The following is a 13,821-nucleotide window of genomic DNA, read 5'->3' as shown; positions in this document are numbered from 1 at the left end:
GGAATTAAAAGAATATAAATGCTCTGAAACGGGCTAAAATCAGGACGTGCTGAAAGAGTCAGTGAATGGGTGCTGGGACGTGTTGCAGCAGGAAGGGGCCACTTGGCTGGTTAAAGTGATTTTCTCCTTTGAAAAAGCAAGGGCGTCATATCACGGCAAAGGAAAATGTCAGGTTCTTATCTAGTTTGAGTGTTCTGTGAGAATTGATGTATTTTTTTCCCCTACCCTTCAGTTGACCATTTAGGTGGCAGTACACCTGGTAAGTAAGTCTTCAGCCTCAGATAGCAGTGGCCCTCAACTGCCTCAGGTTGCGGAGGTCTCAGTGTGGCTGTGCTGCTGTCTGGATGGGTCATCGGGAAGTCACTGGGAGGCTAAAGTGAGGCAAGATACGCTCTTGGGGCTAAAGGGCTAGTAGGACTCAGCCTTGACATAGAGGGAAGGGACAGCCAGTTCCCTGCCAGGATAACAGGGTCTGCCAGTGACCCTGTGTCTTGCTGGTGGCATAGTGATGCCTTTCACCTTCGCATCAGGGCCAGCAATGCGTGAGGATCCCAGCCCCTGCCTGAGCATCCAGCTTCCTACTATTTGCTCTCCAGTGAAGGGTGTTCAGACGTTCCAGACTCAGGACATGCCCTGTTTTCATCTGGGTGGTGTGTTTTAACAGACTTTAAAATCCTGAGAAATCATGCTCCGGGTGGCTTGTGTGGATTTTGTAGGGGGATTAAATGAGTCGAGACTGATCATTTAGAAGAGTGAAATCATTCCTAAAGTGAACATTGGGATTCTTAAATGTGAATTTTAGTACACGTTGGGAGTGCTATTTTTCTCTGTGAGTACATTTCTAGCAAATTTATGTTAGTTAGAGAGGAAAATATGATCATTTTGGCTTAGATAATTTAACTGATTATTTCAACCTAAAAGAGCTTCTTATGCACATATGGGAAATGAGTTTTAACTTTAAAAATACTGGTTGAGTTTTAAAAATAAACCATTTGCTATTTACAGTAATGGCATTGAAATTTTGCAGATAAATAGAACAGTTCTTTGGCTTCTGTAATTTCTTATGAAACACTGGCAGAGCTGTAAACACATATGTAAATGTGTCAAGACTACCTTGTAGGTTAGCAGAGCATAGAGCTTCTTCCCATGCACTGTGTATATTGGGTTAGAATTCCTTTGCCGTTAATTGTGAGTACCCTTGACATGGTTTCTGGTGTCCAGATTCGTGAAATCTATTGTAGATAGGGAAATTATAATTTCTCTGTGATCAGTCCCTCAGTCCTGTCCGACTCTTTGCAACCCCATGGACTGTAACCCTCCAGGCTTCTCTGTTCATGGGATCTTCTAGCCAACAATACTGGAGTTGGTTGCAATTTCCTACGTCTTGGGATCTTCCTGACCCAGGGATCGAACTCACATCTCTTGTGGCTACTGCATTGGCAGGTGAATTCTTTACCAATGAGCCACCTGGGAAGCTGTAATTTCTCTAGAGCTTTCTATTAATAGTTGGCAAAGGGTTTTAGCATTCAAGTTCTTACAACTGTTTCTTGATCATGGATAGTAATGTGAACATTAAGAGGTTATAGTTATGATTTGCTTCTGTAAAGACTTGGCTTTATATTTGATAACTCCTTTCGGAGCTTTGGCTCACACCTGAAATAAAACCTTTCCGTAATAGTTCTGGTAGACTTGGGGAAACACAAGAATACTGGAGATTTGGCTGCTGGTCCTCTTAGTCTCACCTGTAAGGACAGCTGGGAACCTTGTGTGCATCATTTAGCCTTTCTGGGTCCCAGTTTTCCTAGCTGCAGCTAGGGGATGATACCACCTCACCTGCCTGAAAGCATGGCATTTGGGCTATGGATTTTAGTTCCCTGTCAGCTGCAAAACCTGGTGTGTTCAGAATCCCTGGTGTTAGTCTCACCTCCAGACTGACTATAAAAATGAGAGACTCAGCACCCTGACTTCCTATCTTTGGTGGAAGTTGAAGGAAGGTAGAGTGGGAGGGGAATATTTAGCAGGTTACTCAGATGGTAAAGTGTCTGCCTGCAATATGGGAGACCCGGGTTTGATCCCTGTGTTGGGAAGATCCCCTAGAAAAGGAAATGGCAACCCACTCCGGTACTCTTGCCTGGAAAATTCTATGAAGAGAGGAGCCTGGTAGGCTACAGTCCATGGGGTGGCAAAGAGTCAGACACGACTGAGCAACATCCCTTTCTTTTCATGATAAGTAGACCTACTGGAGGTCAGAGCCCAGTAGAACTGTCATATGGTTTAACCCTCTTAACTCACAGACAGAACAGAGAAGAATCACAAGGGGACTCATTATTACTGTCACCATATGATTGGCTGCACCATCTTGAATGAGTCATATTCCCTGGATCTGTTCCGTGACAATTTTGGTAAAATAGGGAGAAAACACAGAAGGTTACTATTGAGTCAGAAGTGACCGAGAAGTTCCTGATGTGTGTGGTTCACCCTTGGCTTGGTTGTTGTGATGGGGAGGCTGGATGTTGGGTACCATGAAGCTGCAGTTTCCCTGAAGCAGGTGGGTTGGTGATGAGATGGACAGTTTAAGATGCTCACCAAGGGACAGCACCATTTTCCAGGCACAGGCCTTTGTGTTAAAAGGCACCATTAAATCAGTGGGTACGAAGGGCTGCTGGTGCTTAGAGGAGGTTGGAGAGGCCATGAAGGGCGCCCCACCTGTTGAACCTGGGTTATATGGGGGAAATCACTTCACTAGAAGAGTTCTGATTAATTCACCATACATTGTCTTCTTCCCAAGGCTCTGCTGTGGGGTTGCTCATCTAAGACTAGAGAGTGGGGAGAAATAGGGAATTATTGATTCATTTCTCCTAAACAATAATGGAGCAGACCTCTCTCTGGTGTCCTGTTAATTATGCCAATGGAACTGTGTTGCAGTGGAGACCACCGGAAGTGGCGGATGGCAGTGGGGGCTTTGCCATCTCTGTGTGTCGGGGTTAGGGTATAGGTGTGGGTACTGGGGAGAGGGCTCTTAAAGTGAAAGGATTGGGCCTTCCCAAGCCTTGGGTCAAGAAATTAGGTTAAATTGTGAATTGTGAATTCAGCCCTGTTTGGATAGAGCCCACCTCATGATTTAAGCCACACAGGCAGTCCATTTTGCCCCAGCTTGGTTCACTTATGTAGATGGCCTGTGTTTGCGTCATTCTCCAGTCTGTTGGTAATCATCCATTTTGGAGGCCATTTGGGAATATGTTTGTGCGTTAGTTAAGCTGGTGAGAGGACAGAAGTCTGGAAACGGAGTAAGTGGAAGCTCGGAATGGGTGTGCTACAGCAAAAGCCCAGCGGGTCTCTTTCAAGCACTTGGTGCAGTGAACCCCGACCTTTTTGGCACCGGGGACTGGTTTCCTGGAAGACACTTTTTCCATGGACCAGTGTTGCGGGGCAGGGGGGCTGGTTTGGGGATGATCCTTATAAGGAGTGAGCAGCCTAGATCCCTCTCATGCACAGGTCACAGTAGGGTTCACGCTTCTACGAGAATCTAACGCCACTGCTGATCTGACAGGAGTTGGGGCTCAGCGGGTAATGTGAGTGGTGGGGAGCAGTTGAAGATACAGATGCAGTTCCGCTGGCTGGTCCGCTGCTGTTCACCTCCTGCTATGTGGCCAGGTTCCTCACTGGCCTGGGGGCTGGGGACCCTTGACTTAGTGGATTATTGCCCTGGTGTGTGTCATGTATTAAAGATAAAATTATTATTCACAAAACGTAAGGAATCCTAATTTTTATTGCCAGTGGAGTGCAGAAATGCAAACAGGGGATGGAGGCAATTGTGCCCCCACCCAGGTCACAAGTCTGGTGCCCTGAGGCCTGGGGCCAAGAGCTTCCTTCCGTCCCTGCAGCACCACCAGCTAGGGCCGGCCACAGCTGACACACGCCAGGAGCACATGGGAGCCGTTCATCCAGAGCAGAGGCGGGCCGAGGCATGCTGACAGCAAGATAGCAGCACTGACAGCAACTTCCCTTCATCCGGAGCATCTCCCTTTCCAAAACACTTTCAAGCAGATTGTCTTTTTATTATTGAAATGTATTTGACCTGCCATATTATGTTTCAGGTGTAGTCCGTAGTAGTTTGACCTTTGCAAACATTATAAAATGTTCACCGCGCTAAATCTAGTAACCATCTGTCCTCATACCAAGTTTCTATAATATTATTGACTGTATTCTTTGTTGTGCAGAGGGTCTTTGTTTCAGCTCTGTGGTGGTAAAGAAACTGCACTTAACTGAGGGGAAGATGACTTGCCAGCTTCCAGCCGTGCAAACTTATAGAAGTCATTTCATCTCCTTGGTCTTTGTTTACCTCACCTGTAAGATGGGTCCATTTCAGCCTGACCCTTCTGTGGCTCTAGGGAAGATTATCCCTGCTTTGCACATGAGGGGAAAGGGCCAGGTTGTCCAGAGAGTAAAACTGGACTCTGGTCTCATAACTCCTAAGTCTGTGCTTTTCCCTGCAAGTCATGCTGCCTCCTCAGAGATCTGGAGACAGAATGAGCCAAGCAGTGTGTGCTTCTGTGAATCATTCCCAACTTGGCCCCTTCTGCATGCCCCCCACCCCACCTCCAAGGGCTGAGAGGTTCCAGTGGTCAGCCTGAGTGGCCCTAAACTGAGGTCCCTAGTGCATATGCGTAGGGCTGGACGGTGAGCATGGGGTTGGAAGTAACTCTAAAGGGCTGGTTGTCTGTCTTCCTTCTCTCTCCTTGGCGGAAGGGCCAAGGTTCTTCTAGGATCACTATTCCTAGCTTTTCTGTGCTTTCCTTATCACTGAAGCTGAAATTAAATTGGACACGGATCATCCTGTTGATTTGTTGTTTTCAGGCCTTACCTGTGGTTTCTATTTAGGTGGATGGACACTGGTTCAATTCCCATATAGGTGACACTTCTTTTCCAGCTGAAATCTCAGAGGAAGCTGTTCACTGAAAGTCATGAAATGACCGAGAGTTTTCTATGCTAGACTTTCAGCAACGCATTGTGTGGATGTACTGTAGTTTGTTTATGTATCTCCCTGTGGTTTATAATAGCAATGATTTGTTGTTAATAGACTATTTTTCAGAGCAGTTTAGGTTTATAGAAATAGACTGCCTTCACCACCGGCAGATTCCCTGTTATTAACACCTTGCATGAGTGTAGTACACTTGTTACGGCCTCTGTGCTCAGTCGCTCAGTCGTGTCTGACTCTTTGCGACCCCATGGGCTGTAGCCCACCAGGCTCCTCTGTCCATGGGATTCTCCAGGCAAGAGTACTGGAGTGGGTTGCCACTTCCTACTCCAGGGGATCTTCCCGACCCAGGGATCAAACCTGCATTTCCTGTGTCTCCTGCATTGCAGGCAGATTCTTTGCCTGCCATCAGGGAAGCCCCATTATGGCCAATATGATGCGTTATTATCAGCTGAAGTCCATAGTTTCCATTAGGGGTCGCTCTTTGCAGTATACATTTTCTGGGTTTTGACAAATGGATAATGACATGTGTCCACCATTCTGTATCATACAGAACAGTTTCACTGCCCTAAACATCTGTGCTCCACCTATTCATCCCATCCTTCCCTATAGCTCTTGGCAACCGCTTTTTACTGTCTCTATCATTTTACCTTTCCCAGAATGTCATAATGTTGGGATTATATAATATGTAGCTTTTTCAGAGGAGAAGGCAATGGCAACCCACTCTAGTACTCTTGCCTGGAAAATCCCATGAATGGAGAAGCCTGGTGGGCTGCCGTCTATGGGGTCGCTAAGAGTCGGACACGACTGAGCGACTTCACTTTCACTTTTCACTTTCACGCATTGGAGAAGGAAATGGCAACCCACTCCAGTGTTCTTGCCTGGAGAATCCCAGGGACAGGGGAGCCTGGTGGGCTTCCGTCTATGGGGTCACACAGAGTCGGACACGACTGAAGTGACTTAGCAGCAGCAGTAGCAGCAGCAGCCTTTTCAGATGGGCTTCTTTCATTTAGAAATAAGCCCTTAAGTTTCCTCCATTTATTTTGGGGACTATCAGATAGCTTATTTCTTTTTATTTCTGAATAATATTCCATCATATGGACATACTATAATTTTTATGTATTTCACAACAGCAAAAGAGCTGTTAAAAACTCTGTTATTGATAGCATTGGCTATTCAGGCCAGGTCCTGGGCTTTCCTCCTCCTGCGGATCCCTGGAACACGGAGAGCGTGGAAGAACTGAGACGCTGGCGTGCAGACCAGCCCATCTCAGCAGCCTATGGTGTCTCCTGGATAAAAACCGAAAACGTTTAACTCAAGCTATTATGTCTAATGGGCTTCCCAGGTGGCTCAAGGGGTAAAGAATCTGCCTTCTCAAAGCCGGAGACACAGGAGATGTGGTTTTGCTGCCTGGGTCGGGAAGATCCCTGGAGGAGGAAATGGCAACTTGCTCCAGTATTCTTGCCTGAAAAATCCCATGGACAGAGGAGCCTGGCGGGCCACAGTCCGTGGGACTGCAAGAGAATCGGACATGACTTAGCGACTGAACAATAGCAACAACAAAATTGTGTCTATTAATACAACAGGCAAAACCAAAACTGTATGATAGCAGCCTCATATTTCATCCGCGTTTCCTTGGCATTTCTGTCTTTTGTGTCTGTGCTGCGCGCCCCCCGTTTCTACCATCCATTTATTTTGGCAAAAGGAAGACAAAACCAGACACCTTGTAGTTTCATCTGAGTGTTTTGTTCATGGCAGTAAGTGCTGTTGTGGGGTGTGTTTCTCTTCTGATGATGGGGACTTGCCAGCAGTGGCCAGTGGCTGGGGTCTGACTTCAGAGACGATATCAGGTACTACTGTTGTCATGCTGGAGCGTTATCATCTCTCCCCTCTCACCTGTGAGGGCAAGTCACCACAGGACGTTTCCTCTTATTTTAATTAAAAACATCAGTCTTCTTCCTGACTTGTGCTCACAGTATGTCAAGCACTGTGGAGGCTCCGTGGCTGTTGATCAAGCAGAGGCTCCAAACAGAAGAGCAGGTTATAGGTGTTGTATCCTACACAGACAACTGAATCATCCTCACCCCTTGGGGCATGCGTGGGGGACCAGGGCAGTGGCTAGGGGGAGCATTTTAAAGGGAACAAGTTAATCCTGGATGGCTTCCTGGAAGCAGTGATTTACTATGAAACTGTGATTCCAGAACTTTAAATAGCATAAAAACTTAGTGATGCTCTGAGAGCATTGCACATTGGAGCAAAACAGACTCGACAGATGTGCGTGACTCACCTCTGCTCACACATTGTCCTTTTTCCCCCCAGTCTCTTTTTTGGCCAACCCCAGTTCTACTTCTAATTCTCTAACAACGTTTCCAACATTTCCTTGAATCTTGTTTAGGGTCCTGTCCTACGCTTAGTCACTCGGTCGTGTCTGAGTTTGTGATCCCATGGACTGTAGCCTGCCAGGCTCTTCCATCCATGGAGATTTTCTAGGCAAGAATACTGGAGTGGGTTGCCATGCCCTCTTCTAGGAGATCTTCCCAACCCAGGGATCAAACCTGGATCTACTGCACTACAGGCAGATTCTTCACTGTCTGAGCCACCAGGGAAGCCCAATAAAGGTTATTTGAACACAAGCACTGGGATACCACAACAGCAGATCTGATGACCCAGGAAACTGAGTGGGCAGCCTGTCCCTTCTCCAGGGGATCTTCCTGACCCAGGAATTGAACCAGGGGCTCCTGCATCGCAGGCAGATTCTTTACCAGCTGAGCTCTCAGGGAAGCCCCTGTTTAGGGTGATCTTTAAATAAAATTTACTGACTGAGGTGGTAGGGGATAGGGATACAAGTCTTCAGTTTGCTCCCAGTCTAGTGGGGACCACGGATGATAAACGCCAGCAGAGGATGTAAGAAGGGTCAGCTCAGGATGTTATTTCTTGCTGTTGAGGAGCATGTAGCCTGTTGAGAGAAGCTGGAAGGCTTCCTGGAGATGACCGGGGTTAGTCTGGTGAGGAGTAAGGAGAAAGTCTTGTCAAAGGAGCAGTCAGGAGCAGAGGGGTGAGCTGTCAGGGACCAGCAAGGCATTCATTACGTCCAAAGCAGAGAGTCAGCCCTGGGGGAGGGAGGAAGGTTGAGAGCAGGAGCAAGATAGTGACACGGGGTCTTGCCAAGGAGTTTACATGTTGTCACACAGACAAAAAGAAGCCACCCCGGGTTTTCATTAGGTGTGTGACACGATCTGAGTTTGATTTTTGAAAGTCTTCCCAGACAGCGGTGGTGAGGATGAGAGGGAAAGGGTCTCCACTTCCACTCCTCCTGTTCTAATGATCCGGCTGCCGTCAAGCTGTTCCTCCACCATGGCACTGAGCTGTGGTCATAAATCAAGTAACTGTCCATGTTCGAGTTTATTTTTACACTCTGTGATGTTCCACTGGCTTATTTGTGTATTCTTAACAGCAGTACTACACTGTGTTAATTGTCATAGCATAATAGTAATTATTAATCAGTGACTGTCTTTGTTCTTTTTCTTCAAGACTCCCCTGTCAATTCTAGTTTCTTTGTACATGCACTAAAATTTGAGAGTTAACTTGTTAATTTCCACCCCACCCCCCAAAAACACCCAAAACCATCATCTTGTAGGGGTTTTGAATGGGATTATTCTGTACTGTTCTGTTCTGTTCAGTCACTCAGTCGTGTCCAACTCTTTGCGATCCCATGAATCACAGCACGCCAGGCCTCCCTGTCCATCACCAACTCCCGGAGTTCACTCAAACTCATGTCCACAGAGTCGGTGATGCCATCCAGCCATCTCATTCTCTGTCGTCCCCTTCTCCTCCCGCCCCCAACCTTTCCCAGCATCAGAGTCTTTTCCAGTGAGTCAACTCTTCACATGAGGTGGCCAAAGTATTGGAGTTTCAGCTTTAGCATCAGTCCTTCCAATGAACACCCAGGACTGATCTCCTTTAGAATGGACTGGTTGGATCTCCTTGCAGTCCAAGGGACTCTCAAGAGTCTTCTCCAACACCACAGTTCAAAAGCATCAATTCTTCGGCAATCAGCTTTCTTCACAGTCCAACTCTCACATCCAGACATGACCACGGGAAAAACCATAGCCTTGACTAGACAGACCCTTGTTGGCAAAGTAATGTCTCTGCTTTTTAATATACTATCAAGGTTGGTCACTGAATCCAAAAACCAATTTGGAGAGAATAAAAATCTTAATATTGTGTTTTCTAATTTATGACCATCAACCAGTCACATGTTTGGGTCTTCTTTAAATTTCTCTTAGCAGTATCTAGTGGTTTTCTGCGTTAATGTCTTACACATTTCTTAAATTGCTGTTGTTAAACTTATTCCCTGGTGGCTCAGAGGTTAAAGCGTCTGCCTCCAATGCGGGAGACCTGGGTTCTGATCCCTGGGTCGGGAAGATCCCCTGGAGAAGGAAACGGTAACCCACTCCAGTATTCTTGCCTGGAGAATCCCATGGACGGAGAAGCCTGGTAGGCTACACAGTCCACGGGGTCGCATAGAGTCGGACACGACTGAGCAACGGAACGGAACGGAAACTTATTCCCAGATATCTTATGTTTTTAGTGCATGTCTTGTCAGTAGGATTTAAATTTTTTTGTTTTTAATTGTTTATTGCTGGTATAAACTACTTTATTTACTGACTTTGATGCTTGCTCTGGTAACACATATACTAAAATTGTTTACTGATTTTGCAGCAAAGTTGGCAAATTTGCTTATTAATTTGAATATTTTGTAGGTTCTTCTGTATTTTTACATACACAGTGCTGTCTTTGTGAATTTATTTCCAAAATCTATGCCTTTTACTTCTTTTTCTTTAATTAGTACTAGACAAGATCTCTAATGAAATGAGTGGAAATGGAGATAATAGACAATTTTGTCTTATTGTTAACCATAGGGGGATATGTTCACTATTTCATCTTCAGTATTTTGTTGACTTTAATTGATTTTATTTTGCAAATACGTACTCCTTTTTAGGTTAAGAAAGGTCTCTCATAATCTTGGTTTTATGTGAATTTTCATCATTAAGAAGTATTTAATTTTATCAGCTTGCTTTATACATTTATTATAATAATGTTTTTTCCTCCTTACTTTTGTTAATGCGATGTTATATTGATTGACTTTTGAATGTTAATTAACCCTGCATTCCTGGAGTAACTCCTTCTTGGTCATGATATATTGTACTCTTTTATATAATTGTATATGATTTTCTAATATTAATGTTTAGGCATTTTGCATCTCTGTTCATGAGAGATATTGGCCTTTCATTTTTTCCTTTGTGATGTCCTTGTTAAGTATATGCAGGGACGTGTACCCTTTGAAAGAATTTATGTAACATTGATATTATTTATTCCTTAAGTAATTCATCAATGAAGTTGCCTGGCTCCAACATTTTCTTTGTGGGAAGATTTAAAATTATGATTTCAGTTCCTTTAGGAAGTGTAGAACTATACAGATGTTTTTTTCATGTGTGTCAGTTTTACATTGTTGAAGGTTTAGCCTTTTCATCTAGTGTGCCACATTTATTGGCAAGAAGTTACATATAATATATGATTACTATTTTTAAATGTTAAGTCTAAAGTGATTTTCTCCATTTATTCTTTTATAATTTATTTTTAATTGAAGGATAATTGCTTAACAGAGTTTTGTTTTCTGTCAAAACTCAACATGAGTTATTTTGTTTTTTATTGATGTATAGTTGATTTCAGAGCGCTGTGCCAGTTTCTGCTGTACAGCAGAGTGACTCAATTATGAGCATACAGACATTCTTTTATTTATATTTTCCATTATGGCTTATCACAGGATACTGTGAATATAGTTGCTGCACTGTACAGTAGGACCTTGTTTATCTGTCCTGTGTATGATAATCTACATCTGCTAGTCCCACACTCCCAGTCTTTCCCTCTCCCACTCCCCTCCCCATTGGCAGCCCAAGTCTGTTCTCTCTGTGTGTGAGCTTGTTTCCGTCTCATAAATGGACTCACTTGTGCCGTATTCTAGGTTCCACGTATAAGTGACATAATATGGCACTTGTCTTCCTCTTTCTGATTTTCTTCATCTAGCATCATAATCCATAGTTGCATCCATGTTGCCGCAAATGGCATTCTTCCTTTCCTTTTTATGGCTGAGTAGTATTCCATAGCATAGATGTACCACATCTTGTTTATCCACTCCTCTGTCAATAGACATTTAGGTTGTTTCCATGTTTTGGCTATTGTGTATAATGCTGTTGTGAACATAGGGATGCATGTGTCTTTTTGAGTTATATCTGTTTATTCTTCATTGGTCATTTGAATCTTCTCTCTGTTCATTTTGGTCAGTTGTGGTAGGGTTTTGTCAATTTTATTAATCTTTTAAAGGAACCAATTTTGAGTTAGCTAATTTTTTTCTATTTCATTGATTTTTGTTATTTGTATTTTCCTTTCTTGCACTTTAAAAAAAATTAATCTATTTCCCACCCAGCTTAATGGGATGGTACCTTTGATCATTTCAGCAAAGATTTAATATATGAATTTAAAGCTATTTTATCCTCTAAAGAATTTTAAAAAACACCCCCCAAATTTTAATGTTAAAATCTTATTATTTCAGTTCAGTATACTGGGCTTCTCTTGTGGCTCAGCTGGTAAAGAATCTGTCTGCAATGTGGGAGACCCTAGTTCAATCCCTGGGTTGGGAAGATCCCTTGGGGAAAATAAAGGCTCCCCACTCCAGTATTCTGGACTAGAGAATTCCATGGACTGTATAGTCCATGGAGTCACAAAGAGTTAGACATGACTGAGTGACTTTCACCTACTTACTAGGGCTTCCCTGATAGCTCAGTTGGTAAAGAATCCACCTGCAATGCAGGAGACTCTGCTTTGATTCCTGGGTTGGGAAGATCCCCTGGAGAAGGAATAGGCTTCCCACTCCAGTATTCTTGGGCTTCCCTTATGGCTCAGCTGATAAAGAATCTGCCTGCAATGAGGGAGACCTAGGTTTGATCCCTGGATTGGGAAGATCCTCTGGAGAAGGGAAAGGCTACCCACTCCAGTATTGTGCCCTGAAGAATTCCATGGACTGTAATAATCCATGGGGTCGCAAAGAGTTGGACACGACTGAGTGATTTTCACTTTCTTATACTTTATTTCTATTGTAATTTCTTTTATTTGAAAAAGTGTTGCCTAATTTCTAAACATTTGATAATTTTCTAATCATTTTATTATTGATTTCTAGATTATTTCTTTAGTGGTAAGAAAATATACTATATGATTTTAATTCTTTGAGTTTTATTGAAACTTGCTTTATGGCTAAATATCTGGTCTATTTTGGTAAATATTTTATATGAATTTTAAAAAATGTGTATTTTGCAGTTGAGTGTTGTATTCTTATATGATAAATAGGTCAAGTAGATTAATAGTTTTAAAAATTGTCTATATTATTATTGATTTTTGTCTGTTTGTTCCATCACATACTGAATGAGGTTTGTAAAATCTTCAACTGTGGTTGTGGAATTGTTTATTTCTCCTGTTAGTTCAGTTAATTTTCGCTTTTTGTATTTTTAGAGCTATGTTGTTAGATGAATACACATGTAGGATTGTTACGTCTTCCTGTGAATGAGTCTTTTTGTTATGAAATATTCCCATTTTACTTAATAATATTTATTACATTTATGGAAGTACCAGACTACCTTACCTGCCTTCTGCAAAACCTGTATGCATGTCAAGAACCTACAGTTAGAACCGGACATGGAACAACAGACTAGTTCAAAATTGGGAAAGGACTATGTCAAGGCTGTATATTGTCACCTGCTTATATAACTTATATTCAGAGTACATCATGAGAAATGCCAGGCTGGATGAAGCACAAGCTGGAATCAAGATTGCTGGGAGAAATATCAATAACCTCAGACATGCAGATGACACCACCCTTATGGAAGAGAGCAAAGAGGAACTAAAGAGCCTCTTGATGAAAGTGAAGGAGGAGAGGGAAAAAGTTGGCTTAAAACTCAACATTCAGATAACTAAGATCATGGCATCTGGTCCCATCATTTCATGGCAGATAGATGCAGAAGCAAAGGAAACAGTGATAGACTTTATTTTTGGGGGGTCCAAAATCACTACAGATTGTGACTGCAAAAATTTAAAGACAATTGCTCCTTGAAAGAAAAGTATGACCAACCTAGACAGCATATTAAAAAGCAGAGACATTACTTTGCCAACAAAGGTCCATCTCATCAAAGCTATGATTTTTCCAGTAGTCATGTATGGATTTGAGTATTGGACTATAAAGAAAGCTGAGCACTGAAGAATTGATGCTCTTGAACTGTAGTGTTAGAGAAGACTCTTGAGAATCCCTTGGACAGCAAGGAGATTAAACCAGTCAATCCTAAAAGAAATCAGTCCTGAATATTCATTGGAAGCACTGATGCTGAAGCTAAAACTCCAGTCCTTTGGCCACCTGATGCAAAGAACTGACTCACTGGAAAAGACCCTGATGCTGGGAAAGATTGAAGGCAGGAGAAGGGGATGACAGAGGATGAGATGGTTAGATGGCATCCCCGACTCAATGGACATGAGTTTGAGCAAGCTCTGGGAGATGGTGATGGACAAGGAAGCCTGGAGTGCTGTAGTCCATGGGGTTGCAAAGAGCCAGACATGACTGAGTGACTGAACAACAATTGCATTTATTTTAACTTGTCTAATATTCATATAGACATCAGCTTTCTTTTAGATAGTGTTTATATGACATGCCTTTTTCTATCCTTTTCCTTTAAATTTCTTGTGTCCTTATTTTTAAGGGATATTTTTTTAACTAAATAGCAAAGAACTGGGTCTTTTTA

The 13,821-nt window shown here is 43.1% G+C and overlaps 1 protein-coding gene across 1 annotated transcript in view; it reads left to right on the top strand.

The window, feature by feature from the left end:
* KCNH1 (potassium voltage-gated channel subfamily H member 1) overlaps positions 1-13,821 on the top strand; it is a 424,393-nt gene that overhangs the window by 104,358 nt on the left and 306,214 nt on the right. The window lies entirely within an intron of this gene.

Source organism: Moschus berezovskii, chromosome 17, assembly GCF_049115385.1.
Source record: "Moschus berezovskii isolate FMDL1 chromosome 17, NW_MosBer_1.0, whole genome shotgun sequence".
Classification (NCBI taxonomy): domain Eukaryota; kingdom Metazoa; phylum Chordata; class Mammalia; order Artiodactyla; family Moschidae; genus Moschus; species Moschus berezovskii.
Note: the sequence above shows the minus strand (reverse complement) of the source record. Positions and strands in the feature narration are given on the sequence as shown.